General features: G+C 39.8%; 1 long non-coding RNA gene across 1 annotated transcript; it reads right to left on the bottom strand.

The window, feature by feature from the left end:
• Positions 1–259: 259 nt before the first annotated feature.
• LOC115421702 (uncharacterized) lies at positions 260–20,335 on the bottom strand. Its single transcript, XR_003935723.1, has 2 exons — positions 19,929–20,335; positions 260–2,343 (listed from the first exon to the last, which is right to left on the bottom strand). It is a non-coding gene; the product is annotated as an uncharacterized LOC115421702 (long non-coding RNA).
• Positions 20,336–21,782: the final 1,447 nt, after the last annotated feature.

The raw sequence follows: 21,782 nt of genomic DNA, 5'->3' as shown, positions 1-21,782 counted from the left end.
TGATTTAATGGTTCAGGCTTTACAGGGTTAATGTTATAATATGCTTGTATAGGTTTCTTCTGCCACTTTTCTCATCTCAGTGTCCTCACAGACAAACTGCCTGGACGATGGATGACAATGAATTTTGACACATCTGATCTTCAGTGCACACGTGCAGAAAGTATCATTTTATTCTGTGAGCATGTGTAAGTAATTGACACTTGGACAAAAGTCATCAAAACCCGAGGAGCAGCCTAATACAAAAACAAAGCATGGCCACTGAGCCTCAAAACATGATATCATTTATTTACACTGCCCAACCAAGGGCCTTTAATCAGGGTTAAATTAACCGTATATTAACCATACATCAGCTGTCACTTTTTTGTGAACAATTTAATGCATGAAATAAGACAAACTTTAATTATGAATCACCAAACCCTGAGGTCCAACAGTCATTTCAGCCTTAATTCAGAAACTGCACCTTTAAAGATACTCACTGGACTCATGGTTTAGTATATGTGTGGTCTTTTCCTCTTACAAATGGTAATCATTTCACCATGCCTTGTGTTGGCATGTATAAAATAATCATACAGTTCATTATCCTGTGTAACTGTGGTGCATTCCCAAACACTGGCTGTATGAACATAACCACAGAAATGTGTACTTTCATACTGTCAGCTTTAACTTAACTAAGAAAAACACATACATCCTTATCATCAATTCATTTTTTAGATGAATTTAGTTTAACGTGGAATTTTCTAACCTCATGGAAACCTGTGTTGTACAGTAGTCCAGTATAAATACAGAAATCACTATAGCTGAGTTTACAGCATAGAAGCATACACAATGAATAATAAAAGATGTTTCTCCTCTGATCTTTCATCATTAAAACCAGACTTCATTATACTTAACTGTTTTATTTGGAAAACCACATTTTTCAGTAAAAAGTGAAACATAAGCACTGGAGCAAGATCACATCTATAAACTGACAGTATATACTTCACCATCATCATCTTAAGACAGGATGTAGGCGAACTCGTGAACTGTGATGAAAAAAAGATGAATTTACATTGCTTCCTTCTGCTTTACTATACATGATGTAGTACAGTCAGTCTGCCCACTTACTTTCACACACACCATCTGTTAAGCCTCTAATCACAAACATGCTCATTTCCAACATGTTTACCCAGACAGATCAATCCAGCAGATCCATCAGCTGCCAGACCTTGACCTTAATCTAAGCCTGCAGGAGACAGACCTCCTGTGCAAGGACATTTTCAGTCACTATATATGTCCAAGTAGGGTGCACTTATTTCATTTACATGTACCTTATCTACGTGTATGTGTGTTCTTACTCCTAACTGCAGTGTTTAATTCAAGAATTTATTCAAGGACAAACCATGAGCGTCCATCTCCACTTATGTTAACTAGGGACATAATTAGTTGGCTATCATTATGTATGAGTATTGATGTGTGTACATTAGTATCTTTATGTATCATTAGTATTTCTAACTGACTTTGACCGAGTTTCTTTCTAGAAATACAGAGTCAGAGTTTTTCCAGGAGTCACTATGGTTTCATTTCCTTCATTTGGACCTTCCAGTTAGTGCACTGGTGGCCCTTGTGTAAATTTTTACTCCATTACAATGATTTTACAATGATTATAAACAGAAATTTCTGCTGCATTGAGAGGTGTGACTGACAGTCTTTTTGCATGCTGAATCACACTTTGTGAGATTCTGTTTATTGTCCAAAAAAACCCTTTTTTCTATAATCTCTGTAGCTGTGGTTAAAAGGTTATATTGGCAGGACCTTGATGATTCTTTTCACACATGGTTAATCAAATATACTGTTTTATCTATTCTGTAAATTAGTATAATGGGCTTGCTGAATTTCACCTGTTGCTCTTCTTTTTGGGTAAAAAAATGTGTTTCCAGAGGGCTAAAAAGCATAGTCAAGGCTTCAAGACAGACATCCTAAAACATCATCACAGTAGCTACATCCACTCCATACTGTCTCTGTGTAGGTGTAGATGTTTTTTCTGGCTGCATGTGTTTTGGTCAAATGTACATATACTACAGTATGTGTTCCATACTTGCTCTTGCCTGCCTACATTCTGTACATGTTTAAAATATGTATAGTGTGTGTATGTGTGTGTGTGCGTGTGTGTGTATATGTGTGTGTGTGTGTGCGTGCGTGCATGTGTGTGTGTGTGTCAGTCACAGGGCTTGTAACTCACTCTGACTGTGAGCCGAGGCCCTGGCGGGGGGAAGCTGTGGATCTGGCAGGTCTCAGCAGGGCTCTAAAGCTCAGTTCTGTTCAGCTCAGCTTCGCTGGTGGTTGTGGGCCCGATTCCATGCCACTCTGAAGAAGTATTCAACACAACTCCTTACTGGGAGGCCTCCAGGGTGAAAACAGGACAATGTCATCATGTCTTATTGTTGGCAATCATTTTAGCTCCGCAATAAGTTCTGAGCCACTGAGCTGAAAAGAGGCATGGACATTTAAATGCCAGTTGATCTGTTCAGTGTTTGCCATTTTCTCATGACGAATGGTAGCAAGAGCATTGTTACAGTTATTGCAGGCCTGTCAGCTCTGCTTTTGCAGAGCGGCACCTTTTAAATTTTCCATCAGGCTGTACTGTATTGGCTTTTCAACAGCTGTCAATACACTGTTTCCTAAATTTACAGATATCTCTGTGACTGACCTGACATTTCATCACCTGCATGAATAAGCCTCTTTTTGATTCAGTATGTGTGTGTTATTACAGAGGTTGACAGGTTTAGTTTAACCTGGCAGAAGTCTCATTCATAAAATGTTTTGTCCAACCATTTGAGAGGGTAGAAGTGTTCATAGTAGGTGAGGTTTAAGGCCTGTCATCATTGAAAGGAAAGTGGGACATGACAGTTGTTTAAAAAAAAAAAAAAAAAAAAAAAAACATTCAGACAGTACCTACTATTGCGTAGTGTTGCATTGGTTTGTACTCTTAAAAAGCATGAAAAATGAGATGAGGTTCAATTTCTTTTTACTTTTTCACTTAATACAAGTGGTCAAATGCAGCATAAAATCAGTAGGACTTTCAGATTTATACACTGTTGGCCATTCAGTTGGAATAAAATATTCTTACTTCTTCTCATGAAATGATTGTGACAATGTGATTTATTCTTGATAGATAAAGTGTAACTGAGGCTCAGTATGTTATCACTATATCTGGTCAAAGGTGTATAAAAGAGGAATGTGTCTAGGAAAACAAAATTATTTCAACTTTATGGGCAACAGTGTACTTAGAAAAGTTAGAATGAGAAATGTCAGATCCTGCAACCCCACTCTCACCCAATACTTGCACAGAAAAGGTACAAGTAAAACACTTTCAGTTGCTGCTTGTATAGGTGTATAGTGGCACCTTAATGCCTGGAAATGGAGAAACCACCAGACTCTTAAGTTCTGTGTAGGAGGTAATTTACTGACCAACAAGAGCTCAAAGTGCCTGCATGAATCATCTCAGTCTTAACTTCCTGTCATGTTAAGCTTCTCTCTTGCACAATGACATGTTGAACAACCTCAGGTGATTCCAAAAAAGATGGTAACCTATTAAGATTCAACGTGTGCATTTAAGGAAACATTTGCGAGCTTCTCCCTTCAGAGCCTGATACCATGTGAGTATGTTTTATATGATGTAACTGTTTTCAAGACACGTGACTAATGAAATGCACATGATTCACTGACATACACATGGGGGGGAGGTGAAATTCTTATTCCCTTTGCTCAGGTCATCAGCCACTGTCTAAACTTTTATTGTAGAAATTCATATCCCATAGTTCATTTCACCATTCCAATATGAATATCAGCCAATCACAATGCATTTCATGAGTTGAGGGTATCCTACAAAAATAATGGAGTTGCACCAAGGCATCTGTCTACAAGGCATTTCCTCTAAAAACAAGAATCTAGGGATGCCACTTGTTCCTAAAAAGCCTAATTGTTCAATTTTATGTATGAAGCAATGACCCATAACTTTCGAGTAGCTCACACATCCTCTGCAGGGGTCATAAAAATTTGGAAAGTCTTTCATTGGATGCCAAATTAGCTTATGAACAGTGTGCAGGGTGAGTCATCACAGCTTTAAAAATATTTTTCATTCATATCATTAACTCTGAAATAGGATAAATAACCAGAATATATGTGACATGTAGTGCAAGACATGTGTAAAAACAGTTAAACATTGAAATTTCACAGTCTTTAAACAAATATATTACATCCAACTTAATGAATTCAGACTACACTACACTAGTTTTTATAACCTTATTTGTTTATCTTATAATAAATGTACCTGAGAATATTTTTCAGTCCTGTTGAAGAGCTACATTAACAGCTGCACCTGTTTTTCTTAAATGTTAATGTTCTTAAATGAATAGGCTTATTGTATCACTCATAGCTTTCTGGCTGCCACTGGACCTGCACATGAATCATATGGCTGACCTTTACATGCGCTTACTTCCTCGTGGCAGAAGAAGAGCAACAGTTAAAAAATCCCCTGCCGTATTTGCCCAATTTTAAGTGACACCTCTAGGTTGTTACAGTGTTCATCCGCACCTTATTCATTTACAGTTGGACTCATGATCTGAATATTAAGATACTGTCTGTGAAACCCAACACAGGCAGAAGGAAAAGCTGCTGCCTCTGGATGGATCAAGCAGCACATGCCAGGCACAGCATATGCAGAAAGAGAAAGATAAGAAGGAGGGTGGAATGCAGGGTAAATAAAATGGGGGAATGTTAATCTATAAAGTAGGCTGGGATGTAAGGCGCTAACAGAAGGAGAGTAGAAAAGAAAGGGTAGTGGGATGAGATAAAGGAGAAATCGGGTGCAGAAGAGGAAGCGTAGAGCAACAGTGAGAGTGTGAAAGAGAGGTTATGGCCTGGACTCTGACCCAGATTTTAAATATGGTCTCTGACAACCTGATCTGACCATGCTGCTGTGTGGTCTTCCCTTCTTTCCATTCGTTACGGATTCATGAAGACCACACGCCTCCCCTTTCAGCACTCTGTGGAGGCTCTTGACGAGTCGGAGCACGTTCATTTAATACAACATTAAAATGACGACAAGCTGGGGGTCAGAGCGTCATGAGACGGGCTTTCAGGTTTCTGACACCGCACTCATGTGCCCATCAAACATGGTTGTCCTTTCAGGTTTAGTCAGACAGTGAGAATACTCAGGCTGTTTAACTAAGCATGTAGCTGCTTTACAGACTCAGCTCATCATTAAGTGTTACGAATAAAATACAATTTCCATAGGCAGAAAAATTCTGTTACTCAAGGAAGTAGGCAGAAAATTTCTCCATGTATTAGTAAGAGAACACTGGGCACAAGCTGAAGCCTTTGGCAGGCTTTGTTGGCATTCATCTTTTGCTTTTGCTGGTTTGCTGGCAATGCCTAAGCCTGTTTGGTTATTTTATGGCCAAGCAGGAGCTATAACCAAGCCAATTCCTTTGGAAGAAAGAGTCAAGATTTTGGGTGTTTGGCAGGGTTAATGGGATTTTTTTTTAATAGCCATTATTAATAATTTATAATAAAATCATGTTAAAGAGAAACCATAGCACAATGGTCTCCTGATAAGATGGTTCATAATCATTTTCATTTATATCAGTATCATTTATCCACTAAAATGTCCTTGCTGTATCTGGAGAGCATTCTTTGCTTTAAGATGGGATAAGTGTTGGTGTACATTTCTTGAATTTATACCCTGTCTGTCTGGATAAACATGAGCATACGCACACACTCACAAACGCCTCCTGTGCGGTGTGTTGAGATCACTGGGAGTTAGGTGACAGATACTGAGAATGCCTGGGCCTAAATTAAGCCCACTGCTTCATCAAAAACATCCTGCCTTCCTGCTTGGACTGAGAATGCACCGTTTTCATGGGGTGTGCAGGTAAACTAGCAGAACAAACACAAACTGACACATACACATGCTCAAGATTTCAGAGCGATTTGTTGTGACTGGCACAGATTCTCTGGGTTAATTTGCCTGGTCACCTTTTTTTTTTCTTTTTTTTCACTGAAAGAATATCAGAGGTTTTTTTGTAATTGCTGCATTTCTTTTGCAAAAATTGGTGAGAAGCTGCACTACAACGGAAAATTCCTCAAGCAAACTGTACTGTATGGATTCTATACTGTGAATGATTACACAGGGATTATGCTATACACACACAAAGATAGTATATGTGAGAAGAGCTGAGGTGGTGTGTAACAAAGAAGCATTTTCATACAGTTACAGCCCCTGTAAGGTTGTGTTTTACAAGAGAAACATACAAAATAGTTAACAGTTTGATATGTTTTACAGGCTAATGAATCAATACTGCTCCTCTCTGAAAGGCTTCAGCTTTCAGAGTCTTTACACAAGTACATTCCCACTAACGGGTTTATGTGGGTAAAGGCTTTAACAGCTCGACCTTTAGCTTTAAATGCAGCATTGTTCGACCGTTTTGCTACTTTTCCTTAAGTATAGGTCTACTTCTTTCCATATGCTCACTGCAAAGGAGAACATATTCACCTGCATGTACACACACTTTCTGTATGACCCATATACAGTAACAGAAAGCAAAAATTGGGTGGGAGGAGAGTAGGAGAGGCGAAGGAGGCCAGGAGGGAGGAGGAGAGCTCTGCACCACTCTGCTCCAGCTCCACTTCCACTGGTGACCCCGTGGCTGTAAATCTGAAAGCAGAAGACCATTCTTTACACCTTTTCCCCCTCCTTTTTCACTCTCTGGCGCTGCGTATATCCCTGACGATGAGTGATTCTAAGTATTTAACATGGACTCATTATATGCCTTTGGCAAGACACAGTCAGATGTTAATCTGTTTGACAAGTGAGTTCAGAAGGTGAAATTTCAGCGTTTGGCTGCAGATGTCTTTGTTTTTTTCATTGAAAGCATGACATTGAACAGATACGATAATGGCTGACATAACAACGAATGTCACTGTCACGTTATTATCGTGTCTCTTTGTGTTAACAGACAACTTAATTAAGCAATTCCACTGTTTTTTTAGTGTTGACAAGATTAATCAGAGACACATTGCTAAAACAATGATTAAACCTTTCATACTCTTGCTCATTAAACATGCATCTCCTTATTTGCACCAACCTCTCCATATGACAAGAAAGAGAAATGAAATGAGGTACTTGCAAAGACAGTCAACTTCCAGGAAAACTACACTGTGACCAGCTAATTATCTTGATGCATGCAACACAGTTCCTTCCTCAGAGGCTTTGCCAGGCAGATCATACAAAGAAGAAGATAGTTCACATAATGGTAACCAGCTAAAGAGAGGAAAATTGGCTGAGGCCAGCCAGGTTTCCTTTAATACACCCCACACTTTGAAAACCAAGCATTAGGTTGAAATGACTCCTGAAATGACACTAAGGATTTTAGTATCTTACACTGCACTGCCAAAGTATACCCATATAAGTCCTTACAATGTAATACAGTCTGAATCAAATACTGTTGGCTTTTGGATTTGTGGCCAAGATACAAATTTGATGTTTGCCTACCTAATTGCCTGCAACACGAGACTGTGAGGAAAAGGTGCCATAAGAGTGGTCCACATTTCCAAAACCAGAAGAAGTTCCGGTTTGAAAAAGAAATAATTTGGGTAGTGCAGACTACCTGTCCAAAGTAAATACACTCTACTTCTACCCTTTACACATGAATTATGAAAAAAAGTATCTAGATTTTTTTTAGATTAATTTTATTACTCAAATTAGGCTAAAATTGAAGTGCATTTTGAATTTTTTATTTAATATGATTTTATTAAGAAAATATTTAACCTCCTGAGACCGAGGAAAGTAGAAGCTTTGGCTTTTTTTAATTTAATAATTGCCTATATTGTAGGGCTGGGGGATAAAATGATAGCCATATATATCATGAAATAACTTTTCCATGATAAAAATATGAGACATGCTCAATACAATTTTGATGGAATTCATTCATCCATGTTTTGACAGACGTAAGAACAGCCAATCATAATTAAGTGGCGCTGCACCGAACCAGTCACACTAGAGCCATGTCAAGTTAGGCTGATGCACACAGCACAGGCGTAAGAGCAGCTGCAGTACACACACTAATGTTTGGGCTGCAGCGGGAGGTAATGAGTGTTCCCTCAGGAGAAAATGTGACAGAACTCAGGTGAGCGGGTTACTGAAAAGTAGAGTGTGAACCGTTTTGGTTCCAGCATACAACAGAGGCATAGAAGCTGGGAGTTGGCATGTTAAGTTTCACTTTTGGTTTGCGGCAGTTACAGCAGTTATGGAACGTGCCCTCATGTATATACCCTGGGCATTGTTTTGTGAAGATGGTCTGTTTTGTCTGTGTCCTCTTAAAACTCGAAAGCTTTTACCTGCTGGTCAGACTTTTCGTTTAGTTTTAAATATATGGACCTGTTTTATTTAACTGAAACAGTTGTATAATGTTCTTCAGCACATCTGTCATGTTCAACCTCAGACAGAAAATAAATCATATTTAAATCAAAAATAACCTTCTGATGTCTTCACAATTAACTATGAGTAACAGAAAATTTAAGCTTGACAAAAATAGTGATTTGATTAATATTGTGATACATATTGATATCATCTGATAATTAAAATTAAAATTATTGTTTTTTTCCGTTTCCCCAGCCCTACTATATTGGAAACATCGTGATGCAACAGTTTTTTTCAGATGCAATTTTTTACAATTTTTATGGACTGTTCTTTGCAGTCCAAATTCTAAAACTAAGATGATACTTGTTTTCACTGTATTGGTTAGTGTCTATAGGGACTGCCCTATTAATATAACTAATATTGCCTTATAACCCTTTGGAAAGTGAGCTTCAACTATATGTCCACAAATGTGGATGTCATGCATGAAAGGGTTAATATTAAGGAAATGCAGTCCTAGTGATGGATTGTGTTTCTGCTGAGTTGGTATCATTGAGCTAAGTACTTTTTTCAACTCAAATACAAATCATTGCGCAGAAATATGTACTTATATGCACAAAATGAACTTACATAATGTGAACACAAGCTATATGTGTTCTACATTTTATCTAAAACCTCTTACTTTGCAAACAAACATGCCTGAAGCTTCATCATTATCTTTCTATATGATCATTTCTGACAGCAACAGGTTGGACACAATCAGGCACCTCAGCAGGAAGGTGACAAGAACTCATGGAAAGCTGTTTCTCCATTCAAAATCAATTATTTCCATGCTGATTCTCATAAAGCTATAGTGGCATAACGGTTACTGTCAAACACCAAGCACAAACCACAAACTGTCTCCACTTTGCATCGGGCTGCAGACTTCTGCTCCATTTCATCCTCTATCTCTCACTGTGCTCATTTCCTGTCATTTATCTGCCCTCCATTGTTTTCTTTAATGAAGGCAAAAAAATCTGCAATAATTACTATAAAGGCTTCTACTGAGACCTTTTACAGTTTTTCAGACTAGTTGCCCCTTTAGGAATTGCCAGTGATCAATTTGGTAAGTTGAATAAGATATTATGTTTTTTACATTAAAAAAATTGTATCTATAGAATATAAATGCAACCAAATACAATAAATGCAGTATAAATAATCTTCAAAGGGTAAGAGTAAGAGTTATATATAAACCTATATAACCTAATTTCTGATTTATTTATGATTTAAAATAAAACCAGAAATACATAAAAATGAAACTATATTCCAAGTGAACATAATTTATATATCACATAGTTATTTTAAGGGAATAAAATCATTTAGGGCTGGTTTGCCGTAATTTTTATATATAGAACCTTTAGAGATTGATGTAAAACAGGCAGATCTGTATTTGGGATTTGATTTGTTGAACCTGAGGTTTGACGTGATGTGACCTTTGTTTGTAGTGGCTGTTCTGAATTTAATTATTTCAGTTAAGAAAGTGCAGTCTGAGATGAAATGCACCATTCAGCTGTGACCCTGAAAAACTCCCCAGAAATGAATTTTTTAGACAAAACTGCAAACTCACAGATATAATGTCTAGAAGAATTTGTGTTAATTATTCCTGGAGGGGCTGTTTATTGTATAAAATGGTGCTTATTGCAGCATTTGATATTTTAAATAATGAAATGAAGTTGCTCGGGTTGTTTAATAGTGTTTTATTTATGTAATAGGTCAGATTTGTGTTAGAGAGCATTATATCACCATGGTGCGTTGTGACTGATGAGGGGAATTTGGGTTCACTGACAAAGCTGAGTTGAGTTTATCCTTCAAACTCCAACACCCTCTCACCCCTCCACCACTCTCCCGTACAGCCTTGGGAAAAAGAGCAGTGTTTATTCTATCATTTACATGTCACTTTATGAACTCTTTAAAGATTATAGCAGAGGTCCTTCTGGCCGGATCAGGATTTTATGTTGCATTCACTCTAGCCTCCTTTGTTGGGATTGCATTGAGACATTTCTGTTCTCCCCATGCTCACCAAAGCCAGAGGCAATTTGACAATTAAGATCACAGAGAGTTTGGAATGTCACCAGACAGGAGAAAACTGAGTGGAAATGTGATCAAACTGAGATGCAGATGGTTAATTATGAATGTATTATTGCTACAGATAAGACAAGCCTTAGTGTGTCTATTTTCACAATGTTGCAGTTCCACTGCGTCATCAAACAGCCTCTGAAATCCCCCACACACCTTTCCAACTTTGGAAATGGAAAAGCAGAGGATTGCCTGACAATTTCTTTAACTTCCCAAACAACAATCTGCCTTGTGCCAACATTTACGCAACAACTGGGTGGTTTTTTTCACTCATTTACTTTGACTTTGTTGTTTTTTCATTAACACAAATCACATGGAATCTGATCTCTCCTGTTATCACTTGGACCACTTCCATATGGGGTCCTGAATCAGAAACAGATCGGATTTTTTTTTCCCCCCAATACAGACCAATAGAAATTAATTTGACTTTTATGTCACTGTAGGTTTAAGCTGAAAAACTGGCTCTGTTTCTTCATTCTCCTCTTCGTTAGCATCTTCTACTGCACATGAACATGTAAGAACTGACGTCAGGGGCCACACTGATTAGGTCTCAGTAATTCAATAAATCTATTATTTTCTGAATCATTTAATCACTTGATTAATCATTTAATCACAGGTTTTTTTAACTAAAAATTCTCAGATTCCATCTTAATGAAAGAGAACATTTTGTGGTTTCTTTCTTCCTTTACAACTGTAAACTAGATCATTTTAGGTTTTTAACCAAAAACAATCATGAACTTTGTCAATACTGACATTTTTCACCATTTTAAAGACCAAACAACTAACAGACCAGTTTTATAGACCAAACAAGTCCTTGAGCAAATAATCATCAGACTAATCAACAATGAAAATAATTATTAATTTCATCCCTCGAGGCGTCGGTATTTATTTCAATATGACACAGTGCTTCATGGAACATTTTTTTGCTCTTTGCGTGTATGGCTTACTTCAGGACGATGACCAGTTCACAGTGGAATCTGATATGGCTGAACTAAAAAAGTTAGATGTGAGCAATATTCCAAACTAAGCAATGAGGCCAGCAGGGTGAACGTCGTCTTGTTAAGGTGAGAGAGGATCATGGTTCATGTTTTAACAACTTTTATCACTTTTTATGTTGACAAATTAGCTGCTCAAGGACAAATTAATAGAAAGTAAGCACTGTTATCTGTACCCATACAAACTACTGCTTCAGCCCTTTTGTCTTTAGTGATCTATACCAGGAACTTTATTTGAGATTTTTTATTTGGATCTGACTAAAAAAGCTAGACTAAACAGATGCTAAAGAAACTTTTTTTCATTGAGGAGACACTGTCACATGCTGTGTGTGACACGTCAGAGTAAGGAGTATTTCCTTGCATCAGTGACACAAAACATGTATGAATTTCTACTTTACGTGCTTCATATTTGCATTCACACATTCACAGAGTCCAAAAATAACCCTCATTGTAAGCCAAGGAGATAAGTTAAAACAAAAACAGCCAAGAATGACAAAAACACAAGAGTCATGAGAGAAGAAAAATAAAACAGCCAAATAACAGTGTCATGAAAGCACATTTGAATATTTGTGTTGCAGCTATAAAAGATATTCCAAAACTGTTGGTTTTGGACCCAGAGTGGCACTACACCACTGTTCTTGTGTCCAAGGAATGAGAAGGAACTTCCAAGAAGGCACATAGCTGGGCTTAAGGTCGCCTCAGTCCTGCCTGTCACATTGTAGCTGCCGTCACTCCAGTGCCAAGACAAAACAACTCTTCATTCAACACTTTAAAAGATGTACTTCACACACACACATATCCACACAGGCACTTTATTCATGTCTGTGTCTGCTACAGGGGTTGCAGTGAGAAAAGCAAGGAAAATGTTGATGTTTCACAGACCTATCAGTTCCACGTGTACTCTGCAGATCAACAATAGTTGCATACAGCACCAAAGTCTATGAAGGGTATATAAACACAAGCACACACAATCTCCTTTTCTTCTACAAGTTAAACTGTGGAAGGATCACGCTGTCCCTATGACTGGTGATTCTGCCAAGATAAAGACAAAAAAGCAGCTATTGATCTTTTCCAAGTGGCTTGAATAACTTCCATTGACAGTTACGACAGAAGTGGAAAACCTCTTTTCTGTAATGGAAGAAGGTTTTTGAGAAGATGGGTTTTCCCTTTTTGGTAGTTTTCTCAGAGCCAAGCTTGGCACAATGGCCCTCTGGACTAGATGATGCTAGATTGGGCCAAACAATGGGACTTCAAGTGAGAAGAAAAGATCAACCATGAGGCTCTGTCATGCCCTGGATTAGCTCAAAATGTTTACTTCACTCCCTTGTAAATACAAATGTAACAGAGATGTTTGGAGGAATAGCAGCTTACATTCACTGCTGTCTCTTTTTGTCTAAAATAAATGCTTGCTGTGGAAATAATACAAGCCCACCACGGCTTACCATTATCCCTCTCAGCTCACCAAAGTGTTGTACAAAGGTGGTGCATGGAGTGAAATGGCCACCTCTCAAATGTAACTACTGAAGAGGCCGGACAGATAAAACACTCACCGCCGCAGGTTTGGTCGATGAGTTTTGGCAGTGGAACCATTTCTTTGGCAAATCATCTTTCTGCCAAAACAAACAGCCGCTTTTTCTCACCCATTATACACAAACGCATGTGAAACACACACATCCACTTGCTGACTCCACACAATGGCATGACTATCTGCAGCATCAAACAGGCATCTGCCAATCGCCCTCTGGAGCTCATTGTTACACAACACAGGGCACACAAATGCTGAGCTGAGTTCAGCCTCCAACAGATTTTGCAATGCAAAGAGAAAGTGCCAATGAGGTCTGCCAGCATGCATCGTTGACCCCAAATAGCCAGAAAACAACTGGAAACCAGTGTGCTGGTGTCAATGGTTGGAAAGAGAGACAACGAATCAGGGAAGGCGTGACTTTTCACAAAAATGTAGGCTGAGTACAAACTCTAGTACCCTCAAATACAAGGAGTACATTTCTTCTCATGTAGCAAACTTTCATACAGTACAAAGTAGAGCTTGATGGATATAATAATAATTTGGAATCAGAAAAAGACAAGTTATCAGCCAATGTAACACTCCCTTCCCAAATACACAGTCAGAAACTATATTTGAACATCAAGTCAGTAATAATAAATTGTAGCTAGTAATAAATGCATGGATAAATGTGACTCACTGAACACAAAAAGTTAATCGATAAATCTTGATATGAATATTAAACAAACAGAAAAAAAAAAAAAACTTAGAGAGAATGAGCCGCTATCAGAGCCAAGTCCTTCAAATACCGATGTTTCTCTAATATAAACAGCAGTACCATATATATGCAACATAACACCACCTGCTAATATATGTCCATGCATGATCACAGCAGTGGAAGATGAGGCAGGGCTATGGATTCAAATGAACATGGATCGGAGCAAAAAAGATCAATACTAGCAAGCGGTTTTACATTCCTCACACTAAACAAACATTTGAGTAAAGGACAGCTCAAGAGGTATGGAGTTAATGTGTCTGGCTGTGTGGGATTACGTTTGTGTGTACATAGGCCTGACCCTTGAGTCTAAAGATCTCATTTGAGTATGTTTGTGAGGCCGAGACACGCCTCATTCACCTATAGCTGAGTCATGTGCTGTTTGACCTTTCAGTCTACCATCTAAACTTGGTGCATTGCACAGTTCAGTCTTGTTGTTTTATTGTTTACAATTATAATTCTAATGCCGGATCTTTCAAAAGGTGGGTTTTTCTTCAGAGCTGATCTATTGATGTACCAAAAACACCATGTTAGATGGAGAAACTACCACGCCAGAGCTGGTAGTTGTGTCTCTATTTACTCTAGTCATACCAAAGCCAGGTCAGGAGGTTCATTCTCATTTTTTAAACAGGGGGTACTGGAGGAATCCACATAGGGAAGGTCTGCTCCAGTTTTTCTCGCCCTCCTGCTTTTGAGTGCAGTGTTTGCTCTGGATTTGAGTGGTTCTTCTCGAGTTGGAGCTCTGTCAGCCCACACCCTACTGGCAACTTCTGTTTGAGAGATCTGGGACTGTGCCACTGCTGGTAAAAGGAGGGAGGGGGGTTAAACTAGTCTCATGGGTGTGCCCCTTTCACCTGTTGAGTCATGCCACTGTAGTGTACTCATCACCATCAGTTTTTGCTGCATGCGCAGGTATTGTAAAAGGAAAATTATCCAAAAAGCTGTTGCACCCCATAAAGTCTTAGTGACAGGTGCTTTGGGCACATACAAAAAAGAAGTAGGTGCATGTGTGCATATGTGACACAGACTTTCAGCTGACTCCCTCCACAATTGAGCCATCTGTTACCGCCTAATTCAACACCACTCACATCCAAGGACACCTACAGGCTCAGCAAGTTAGTCTCAAGTAGATAGAGAGAAGCCATGGTGCATGTCGTGACGGTAGCCCTCACACCCTTTTCTATTTTGCGTCTTGTCATCATTCAGGACAACTTTGTCATTCTGGGGCTCACTGAAGTGGCACATTTATCACTGTAAAGATGGATTTACGCAGTCATGAAAGGGCTGTTTTGTAAGCTGAGCAACAGAGACTGAGAAAAAAAGAGGCTACAGGACTTAAAATGTCATCCTCTGTTCACCGAGTACCGTTGATACATATTCATAAAGCTGTTTTCAGTTCTTCTTCCTTTGAAAGTTGCTTTGATTAAATATTTTGACAGTATTGCCTAATTTGGAACGAGAGGCCTGTGCTGACTTGCTGTAATTTAAAACCTAAATAAAAGCAGACAGACTGATTTGAAAGTCCTGCTTCAAAAAGACAAGATTTTACTCGATAATGCTAATACTACTAGGGCCCAAGCCTGTCTGGCTTCTAGAAACAACAGTAGTTAATCTACTTGGTCAAGACAAGTTTTGGGAGGGGACATATCCTCTTACATCTACAAAGATACCCCACTGGTGCACTTAAAACATGAGGCTGAAACATGCTTAACAGGAGGAGCACTGTAACCTCTGCTAAAATCCAATGCCTTTGTAAGATTACAGGAACAGATGCAGTATTTCCAACATGCACTCATCCATCACACAGTGGTTGCGGAGGGGCAGGTGACCGAGACAGTGTATGATTGGGGGGGGCGGGGGGGGGTCGTGTGACTCATCATTATGGGAGTGGATTCAGCTGTGGTGAAAGAGTTTAAAAAGTAGCTTTTTGTTCATTTGTCCCTCGTGACACCCCGAGGTGCCCAAACTGGAAAAGATCAGCTTTGATGGAAGAATTACCCAAAAAAAACCCTCCTGTGTGTGAATTTGACCCCCAGCTCTCTGTGTTCTCAGTTGGTAAAAGCGAGGCTGACTGGTGTTCAGCCGATGCCTGAGGGAGTGACGGCGGCTGGATGGCGGGTGAGTAGCAGCCATGGGGGAAGCACACTGTCAGTCCTGTGATAGCCGTATGAGATTCCACATGCTCTGATGAGTAATTTCTCCCTCCCTTCCTCCCTCCCCTCTCCATCGCCATGTGGTTCATGGCCCTGAGTCATCGTCCACACTTTCCCTCACTCGCTCTCCTCTTGTCTGTCTGTCTTTCTCTCTCTCTCTGCGGAGAGGATTCTTCCTTCCTTCCTTCAACAGCAGTCGTCCCACAGGGAAACTCAACAGAATAGCCTCCCTTCGATGACTCATTCACCAACATTGAGAACTTCAATCCACACCACCCGCTCTCCAGCCATGACAGCCCACCACACCACACCACACCCAGGCCTGGATCCTGGTCATCCATGGCCTACTGGTCTCACTGTCTTTATTCTCCCTGTATTGCTGCATGTCTTTGTGTCTTACTATCTGCCTGCTTTTTTTTCCAACATCTTTCTCTCCTTGCATGCTCATCTGCTATCTTGTCAAGATGTCTCATTGTTTATGTGTCTTAACACTCCCATCTGCCTGTCTGTATATCCACCAGCCTGTACTGTATATCCTCATCCTCGCTGAGTTTGTTTGGGTCTGCCCTCTCTGCTTGCCATCCTGTCTGTTTGTCAGTCTACCTGCTTATGTTCCCCTGTGTCTCCGTCTTTCAGCCTGTCCCTTGGCACAAAACGGCAAAGTCAAAATAAGGAGGACACAAACCTTCAACTCCCCGTCTGCATGCTAATCTATGAAGACTTGAACAGATTTATAATGACAGGGTAACTCATAAGGAATGGGAAACGCTCGTCTTAATAGTAAATAGAGGCTTCTCATTTGGCCTGTTCATTTTCAACTTCGGACTAATCTCTATCAGCAAAGAGTTGTGAAACGTTGGACGAAACCTCCTAGTTACTGTTGTTACTGTTTGATTTCTTTGCAGCTGTGATACTATGTCTTATATTTGTGTGGTCTGCAATCCAAGAAGAGTTGCGAATCTCTGAATGAAACCTGTGCAAACAATACATACGTGTAGAATGACTCATTCTCTGGCCCTGCGATGCAACAGGTTGTTGATATGTATCCCTACATGGCGTTCAGAGATCTTCCGCGCACTGCAACAGGAGATTTGTTGACCATTGCAAGAGCAATAAGGATTTTTAGGGGCATTATGACTGGGTTAATAAAACACAGCTGCCCCTAAAAGTCCCTCACTTTTCTTGCTGCCTTTTCTTTCTCCCTCCCTCCCTTCCTAGTTTAAGCTTTCTTTGTCTCATTCCAAACTTTTGAGATCAAACTACAGCATTTGTTGGCTCTTTAAGTGCGACTGGGTGCATAACTTTGGTATCTGTTCAATGAAATACAACAACCTGGAGTGACCACAATGTCTGGGGTTTGACCTTTTAAGAGAGAGCGAATCATACATTTCACAAAAAGCGAACATGCTTTCCAGTATTTATGAATTGTATATTTATAATGGCAGAGTTTTATTGGGATTTGCAGTGACGTTTTTAAAGGGGGTTGAATGAGTTCAGAGCAAAATTTCCGAGAAGGAGCACTCTGTGTGTTCATTAGAAGTTGAGCTTTCACAGAAAAGGTAAACACAATGTGAAGCTTTTACATTAGCAGAGTTTCCTATATGATGCACGCTTTAACATGCAAGTGCACTCGCTGTTAGGATCAATAGGAGAACTAACTGAACCGAGCAGAAAGCCAATGAAGAAATGTAAACTTCAATTCAGAGTCTATAACCCTGTTAACAAACAGTGTTGGGAGACAGAATAAGACAGCCGTGGTGGAAAAAAATAAAAGATGTAAGCAACCCTATGTGTGCAGCAAGTGAAGAGATGAGTCCGATCGGGCCTTTTAAACAATGTGAAATGCCACTGAGAGAAGCTTGGCAGGCAGTAGCAGCCAGCACTGTTTAATATCACAACTTTAATCAGCACACTTGGTGACTATCCCAGAGCTCCCCGTAGCCATGCTGCTTATTCAAACCAGGCTCATTCCACCAAGCCTCCCTTACTAGGCCCTCCGCTCTCATACTCGCGCTGGCTCGTACTCTCGTGCAGCATATATGGAGAGCTTTTGGCTTGAGTGGTTTTATCTGCTTTCTGTGATGTGTCATTGGACTTTAGTGGACTACGTTGGAGGGAATTAGTGATCATAGCTGAGTGTATCTTTTACAATCTGACGGTGCATTAAGTTATTCAATTATTTTCTATATTTGATTTTTAATCAAGTTTTACATGATTGCCAATGTACAGCAAAGGAGATAGGTCAGTGTTTCAACATGTAACAAAGTTAATTAGCATTACTATACCAGCTACGTTCACAAGAAATTTAATTAGACCTTAAAGGAGGTTGACAAAGTGTCACTTTTCCCACAGTCCACAGCAACTTATTATAGACGCAACAAGTAATACCAGGCTCATAAAAAACAAATGAGCTGCCATGGATGTGTCGCATGCAGCCTACAAATAACTTATGATCAAATAATAGCATTTAATGAGTAAAACTGACAAAGACATTAATTATAAATGTAATGGCTTTCTGCTTAATTTGATATCAAGGGAGCTATGTTCATTTGTGAGACTGTTTTAAGTGTGTTTTAATAATCATAGAGGTCTTGTGTTTTTAAAATAAAAATCCCATGCTTCAGCGAATGTCTTACCTATGTGTCACTTGCAGCATGGAGATGCCACCATGGCCCTCGGCTCTATTAATTACATAAAGCATCTAGTGTCAGGATGCTAAATTCATTAGTGAGGTATGTACGGCACGCTAGGGTCAGGACAGATATAGAAACAGGCGTCCAAAACAACTTCTTCCCCACTTAACAGAAGCGTTTAACATATTATTCTGCAAACATCTTTGTTCCTGACAACTACATTTTAATTCATTTCAGTATATTTTTGTAGAATTCCAGCTATAACTAAGCAGTAATTTGATTAAAAGTTGGATGAAGTTGCTAATCTAAACATATAAAAGCTGTGATTAAAGCTCATAATGCTGTTAATTCAAGCACCAGGTTGTGATCTTTAAAGATATATACTAAATAAATGAATGGATCACTCCAGATTAAAGCCAAGTTACACTTTTTTGTTTGTCTGTTTCCCACTTGGCCTATTTTTCAGTCTCCCTCAGAAAAGCCTGGGATAAATTGATTTGTTTTGATAACTATTTATCAGGAACTGTATAGCAGAATGAGGCCATCTGAGAAATGTGGAGCTACGTTTTTTCGAGAAAAACTGGCATGTGAGAGTTGTTCATCACTGCATGCATCAGGCAGACACAACCTCTGCTCTGGTTTTTTGTAAGCTTCTCTATTCCAGAAAAAAATAAGTTGGACCAATAAGGTTTTTTGTTTGTTTGTTTGTTTGTTTGTTTTAGATATGAAGCAGTGACCAAACTATTAATGCACTCATTGTCTTTTGCATACCCTTAGCCTACATTCTTTTTTTTCCTCTTGTGCATAGGCAACGACTTTTTGCATATGCAGATCCCTCTTTTATTTCCCAAAGAAATATTATGTAAATTACTACTTGGTAAACTATAAAATCCACCTTAATATAAATACTGATCAGTGTAAATTTATATGCGTTAGTGAATTCATTCAGGTCTTAATGCAGACTACTGTATTTTGCGTTGAACTCTATGTAATTGTTGATCTATGGGATTATGTTATACTTTCATAACTGTATTTATTTCTGCTGCTCCCCATCTGTTCACTGGGCCTATTTCAGGTCCTTTAATTATTAATAAACAGCACAATAGTATAAACTTGGAGGTCACGTGGGCCAGAAACTGGGACTTTGTAGGCCAGTTGATTAAAATGAGAACTCACCTTGCCCGCAAAGACCCAGCCTCTGACACACACCATCCTTGCCCGCCCCTTCGCCGGGGACGCACAGAAAACACATTTTTTGTTCCAGAGTCTGGAAATATGGTTTACACTGCGCATTATTTACTTCTAAACGAGGAAAAGAAGGATTCTACCGGGTTTCAGTGTGTGTCCGCGCCTATACATACCCAGAGATAAGCTGCCTCGGTGTCTGGAGGAGCAGACTGGGTGATGCTGCCCGGTTGTGTTACCTGCGTGTCGGGCAGGTGTCAGCATCCTGGAGCCGTGCAGGGACAGGGACAGGCTGGTTCTCTGGAGAAGACCGCGTCTTCAAGTTCAACTTCTCCACCGTCCATCCATCCACCACCACCACCACCGCCTCAGTAATATCTGATCGCATCCCAAAATGAGCAAGATTATCCATTTGAGGGTGTGAGAGAAGGGGGGAGGGGGGGGGGGGCGAATTGTCTTTTGGAATACAAGTCGGACAGTCCCCCTGGTCCTATTTATTCGCCTCTGTTCAAGAAGGGAAAAAAAAACATGCAGACGCAACAGTGTCGCGCCTTGTGCCAGTCTACCCCCTCCCTCCCTTTAAGAAAAAAAAAAAAAAAAAAAAAAAAAAAGCTTCTGCGTTTCCCCACCGAGATCCCCGGTGCGCACCCCAGCACCCACCCAGTCACCCAGTATCCATTCTGGAAAAGAGACAGTCTGGAGGGCGGAAAAGACAGGAGCTGCCACCGCCACTGCTGCTGCTGCTGCTATTACCATGCTGCAGCCGCGATATTATGAGCAGGATATTCCCAAACAGCTGGAAGGAGCTGATATATGGTGCTGCGCCCTCGTGTTGGGCCCTCCCCAAAATGGACCGGTAACCTGGTTATTTTCAGCGCGTCACTGGCTCGTCTCCAATTCCGTCGGGGGAGCCGCGACATGGCCCCGAATTTACAATTATCCTGAAAGACAACTTCAAATCGATCAAGAGCACTACATTCACTAATGTCCGAGCATGTGTGTGTGTGTGTGTGTGTGTGTGTGTGTGTGTGTGTGCGCGCGCGCGCGCGTGTGTGTGTGTGTGTGTGTGTGTGTGTGTGTTACGGCACACATTCCTGCGGTGCGCTGGCTCGCCCGTCCACATGCGCCACAAAGCCCGTCACTGCCGCTCTCAGCTGCGGCTCCGGCGGCTCCGGACAGCTCGTCTGCGTCTCTCTCAAGGTGTTCCCCCCTTTTATCGATGCTGCTCAGGGGGCTCTATCTATCTATCCCAGGTTCATCACACCTCTCTCCCTGCCCAGCAACACGTTAGTATACTGCGACCTCTGGTGGCAGCGACGCGCCACGACACTTTATAACAAGCGTGTTAACCCTACGGTATCCAGGTGCGCCTTTTACGCACACTTTGCATTTCGTTTAAAAAACAAAAAAAAACTTCATATTATTTTTCACAACTTAAATAAGGCTAGAATTCAAAAGTTGTTCATTTTTTTGCATGATCGTTAAAATTCTGGCCAACAACTAAAATTTGCACATTGTAAACAAAAGAAAATTACAAGACTAGCATCTGTCTCCCAAGTGTGCCTAAAACGCACTATTTCTTCCATTTGATATGTATGATTAGGGCTGACCTGAATTTACAAAAATAAAATCAAATTAGAGCAGAAAAATAAATCAATATATAATATTTAATAGTTTGATTTATAGGTGTGCATTTTACACACACTTGGTGACAGATACTAGTATTTTTGAACATTTGACCTAGCGCCAAAAATAATAATGCAAATTAACCAATGTTGGAGTTAATCATTGACATATACCAGGCTGCAAAAATCACATAATATGTGATCCACTTTTTATGTAGTATATTGAATTTTTTTTATTTTTTTTTTATTTTTTATTTATTCATTTTTTTTGTGCACCCACACAAAAAAAATGGTTTGTTTACATTACAAATACGGTATTTAAAGGGTTAAAAATGTGACACTTATTGAGTATTTGGTATTTTTATTTACGGCTCAAGTTGATGAAATAGAAAAAAGTTTAAAATA

The sequence above is a fragment of the Sphaeramia orbicularis genome, chromosome 1 (genome assembly GCF_902148855.1).
Source record: "Sphaeramia orbicularis chromosome 1, fSphaOr1.1, whole genome shotgun sequence".
Taxonomy (NCBI): domain Eukaryota; kingdom Metazoa; phylum Chordata; class Actinopteri; order Kurtiformes; family Apogonidae; genus Sphaeramia; species Sphaeramia orbicularis.
Note: the sequence above shows the minus strand (reverse complement) of the source record. Positions and strands in the feature narration are given on the sequence as shown.